Raw genomic sequence first — 4,919 nt, 5'->3', positions numbered from 1 at the left:
AGATGAAAGTGATAGTGGTGATGCTGAAGATAATGGGAATGAAATGAAATGATAGACACAGAAACATTGCGTATATTTATTGTAGTTTTAAATCCAATTTACAGGAAAAGAAATGTGATCATATACAAAACAAAATATATATTCAAATGCTATATTCATAGATTGTAATCTGACAGTAATGTAGTTTTCAATCTAGCCTTGAAAGAATATAAAGTTTTACACGATTTAACATAATCTGGGAGTGTATTCCAAAGATTTGGTCCATTGTGTCTTGATAGATTTTTGTGCAATTAATAATCTGGGATTTACTAAATGAAAATTTTGCGAATTACGAGTGGGATATGAATGAACGGTATAATTCAGTTTAAAGAAATCGTGAAAAATGTTTGGAAGTAAGTTGTTCAAATACTTCTACATAAAAAGCAAAGAATGTAATGTATTTATATCAAATATATTCAGTGTTTTTAACTGATAAAAAAGTGAACTGGTGTGGGCTAAGTATTGTGATCCAGTACAGATGCGAATGGCTTTCTTTTGTAGTAAATAAATAGGGTTGAGTTTAGTTTTTGAACTTGTAGCCCACACTAGATTACAATACATAATATATGGTAGGATTAAAGAATTGTAAAGCATAAAAGAGTATGTTCAGGAAGATAACTTTTCATCTTTGAAAGAACACCTATATTTCTAGAAATACAAGTTGTAACATAACGTATATGATCATTCCAGGTTAGGTTTTCATCAATAAAAATACCTAAAAACTTAATAGAACTTGTCAGTATATGTGGTATGTGAACCCACACCATGTTGCCTTCAAGGAACATTGATAGAATACTTACACTTTACAGACTTTCTATATAGGCCTACGTACATGTGTGATTATTCAAATATAGGGTCATCATTTGGTCGCAGGCGTGTGCGGTGTTCGTGTTCGTGGCATATTCAAATGCTATCATCCTCATATAATGAAATGCATCATATTCATTATATCAGCGCAGCTTTGTGGCTGCGCCGAATGAGACCCAAGAGCTATTCCGCGAAATTTTCTTTATCATTTTTGTTCCAATTTCTCTATAGCATCTTGATTAATTTTACAGACATGCCATATTTGCTGCACATTTTATTTCGTGTTTGTATTGGGTATTTTTTTTTTCTGCTCTGTCTGTCCTTACGTCTGTCCTGTTATTATATTACGATTAGATTATAATAATCTTTCCCTTGTGTAAATTAAGAAAGTCTACGTCTTTGCATCGACTGTATGAAGACAGTAAACAAGCACTGCTTTTCAGTAGCCTCGTATTGAGTCTTATCATCTTTTTCTTTGTCTTAGAACATGGCTAATGTAAAGTTTGGTTTGCAGCTATAGTATGCATGCTTTCAGTTCTTAAATAACCTCTAATTTTCGTCATACAGTCAACCATGTGTACTCAACATCATTTGTAATTTTCTTACATGTTGTTTTGCTCTCTTGAAGAAACAAAAATGAAAATTAATTCAATTTGATTGAATCGACTTTTTCTTATCACTGTGAAGGAATTGGTGTTTGGATGGCATTTTTAAGTGCATATTACTCATATTATTTTAGTGTGGTTTACACGAGGTCATGAATGTTTCTCCGTTCTCTGTAAACTGTCACTGTGAAAAGTTATTGTGCGATGGCTGAAATAACCTTTGACTGATGCTGATAAGTGTGAGTTATAAATTGACATAAAACATACACTGAATAAGAAACAGTGATGGCGTGTACTTGCAAGTATATGTCTATACTGGTGATATTTACAAGAATATTGGTAATGGTGTAATAACGACAGAAACCGTGACATTGATACTCAATACTGTTTTATCATCATTTGCTATTGTTATCTGAAGAAAGCTTTCTGTTTAGTAGGCTTCTCATGTTTTCACAAAAGACTGATACTTCTTCAACAGCATAATGCGAATTAAAAGGGTGCATGGGTGACATCATTGACCCGCAATAGTCTCTGCTGACCTGCTCACAAATCTTCACTTAGATTAATTCCAGGAAGGAAAGAACAACACGCTAACAACAGGAAAGACATAAAGGAACATTTTGTTTTCACGCTGTCACAAGACAGCAAGGGTAATTACAACCACATGGTGTGCAAATTTGATGAGGTATAGATGTCATGGCCTCACAAGTGTTATACTGACCTGCACGTCCTTTTTCTATAAAGGCTATATCAATAAGAATATTATGTATTCTTTTATACATCAGTTCACTATATATAACGGTATAATTACGGGTACTAAGTTCGTTATTCTGAAGGTTTGTCAATTAGAAAATGGAATAAGGTGTCTTATTCCGAATGTTCGTTAATCCAAAAATAAAAAAGGTATATTAAACGTTATTGCGTAAGGCCATTAATCCAAAAATGAACAAAAGGCTCATACTTCCGAAGGTTTGTTAGTATCTCACACATGAAGATATACACTGAAGATGTATAACCTTTGCGGTTAATAGGGGATTAGGGCCTACGCACTTTCTTTGCATTTTCGGAATAACGGACCTTATTTCATTTTTGGAAGAACGAATCTAGGAAATAACGAACCTTATTTAATTTCCGCAGTTACGAACATTCAAAATAACGAATCTTCGGAATAACAAACCTTCGAAATAACCCCACAAAATATATATTTGGATTAACGAACGTGTTTATATCTTTAAATTAACCAACATCTAAATATACGGAAGTAGTACCGAACATCACTTCATTTTCGGATTAAAGAACCTTCGAAATAACGAACATCACCCATGATTACAGTAGCGATTGATGTCTGTCAAGTATGAAAATAAAACATAGATGTTAGATTGTATACAGACGCATGGAAGTGCTGTGAGGTGATGAAATCATCATCCTCATAAAATTTGCATAAGGACCCCCCCCCCCAGCAGAAAAAATGGGGTTGCACCACTTTCATTGTTTAAAGATTAAAGATACATATGAAACTTTAAAAATCCAGAACTTTCTTATTCCACTGTCCTACTTTAGTTAATTTCTTCCATCCTCTACCTTTATTTCACTCCACCTATTAGATTCAATTCAAACATTGAATAGCTTTGTATTTGCAACTGATTGACAAATTGCCCTACGTAAATAAGCACTGAATTGATCAGTGTTTTAGTAGTAGCCATGATAAAAAATCATGGGCGTACGTACTCGAGCAGGATTCGAATCTACGACCTCCTGATCTCCGAACAGGCGTCATCTCCACTAGACCACCGAGCTTCCGCCCGACAGCAAGTGTTGTTTCTAATCCCTATAGCATGCAACGAGTACTGCGTAATTATTCAAATTCATGAAATTCTTTCGTCGAGGTGTTTTTATTGCAACTGATTGACAAATTGCCCTACATCGACGTAAAACACTGAATTGATCAGTGTTTTAGTAATTTATAGCCATGATAAAAAAATCATGGGCGTGCGTACTCGAGCAGGATTCGAACCTACGATCTCCTGATCTCCAGACAGGCGTCATCTCCACTAGACCACCGAGCTTTCGCCGACAGCAAGTGTTGGTTCTAATCCTTATAACATTACGTTGAACCTGGAGGTCATGTCCACGATCATGCAGGATTTATCTCTCTCTCTCTCTCTTTTAAAGAAGCAGAAATTGAGCTTGACCACTCCAAGCCAGGGAGGAGGAAATGAAAAATAAAAGGGCACCCTCCACATGTCGTTAATGTCCATTCCATGATTAGCGGCCAAGTGTGAAAAATACGGAACATCATAAAAATACCAGCATAAAGTTCGTATTGTCATGATTGTGTTACTTTGGCATTTTCAATTCATCAGTGATGGTAGAGAAAATAATTTTCGTAATATTGTTTCATCATCTTTTTTTTTTAAAGATATGTGACGATATGGAGGAATGTATTAGCCTTGCCTAATTTCACAACAGATCATTCGGCATATTTGTTTGTCATTAGTTCCAATTATTTGATGTCAGAATTCTGGTAAACATGGCTTTATTCAAATCACTAAAGTGCAACTTTTCCCCCATGCATTTTGACATAATATGTTTTTTTTTTCACACCAATAATAATATCTGGTGGCAATGATATGCCATTCATGTTATGAGTAATAAAATTCTCTATCCATTTCCGTTTGAATTATGAAAATCGGTAAAGTACTTTTTGAGATATATCCAAAAATACTAAGGGGGCACTTACTTTTTTGGTTGAGTGCATATATATATATATATATATATATATATATATATATATAATATGCAGCTACGAGCAGCTCACGGCATATTCAAGTCACTCGTATAAAGACCTTGCACACTTTTGTTTATTTTAGTCCGGTTGTAAGCAAAAGCTGTCGTGTACTGGCAACAATTATATGACTGTTGATAGTCAAACACATGAACAGAATGAAGATTAGAACTTCGCGCGTAGAGATGGCTTCATGCTCCTTAATATCCAACAATTACACAAATAAATTCATTTCTGTATGTACTCCTTACAAGCAGCTTACGAACGTCTCATGAAGGTCATGAGTCGTTCGTATGAACGCCGCACGAATCTCCGTTCGCATAAGGCTTTCTTACTAACGCCGTAAGTGCCTTATGTGAACAACTTTTAAGGCGTTATTGCGAACATCTCAAGAATTCCAGGCATTTAAAATATTGTCTACGAAATCTACAAAAATATTGCGTGGTTCTTACTTTGTTCTTAGGATGGCCACCTCACGAAACGCGGGTTTCGTACAATGTGGAAAGAAATCTTGGACAAGATCATCTACGAGACTGCGAACTCAAACGCTGGTTTGGTAAGGCCTTCTTAAGAAGATCTTACGAAATAGTCTAAAAATCGTTCTTACGGCGTTCGTAGCAAAAGGCACTCGTGACCGTGCCTTAGGCTTGTAAGAAGTTAATATCTTCCTCACGCGGACAAGG

General features: G+C 35.3%; 1 non-coding gene across 1 annotated transcript; it reads right to left on the bottom strand.

Moving 5' to 3' along the window:
• Window positions 1-3,441: 3,441 nt before the first annotated feature.
• On the bottom strand, window positions 3,442-3,516 carry Trnas-gga (transfer RNA serine (anticodon GGA)). The gene has a single exon. It is a non-coding gene; the product is annotated as a tRNA-Ser (tRNA).
• Between the last annotated feature and the right edge of the window lie 1,403 nt (window positions 3,517-4,919).

This window comes from Diadema antillarum, unplaced genomic scaffold, assembly GCF_040938485.1.
Source record: "Diadema antillarum isolate AM-2024a unplaced genomic scaffold, OU_Dant_1.0 scf00000033, whole genome shotgun sequence".
Taxonomy (NCBI): domain Eukaryota; kingdom Metazoa; phylum Echinodermata; class Echinoidea; order Diadematoida; family Diadematidae; genus Diadema; species Diadema antillarum.
The sequence above is the reverse complement of the archived record's forward strand: the minus strand, read 5'-3'. Positions and strand labels throughout refer to the sequence as shown.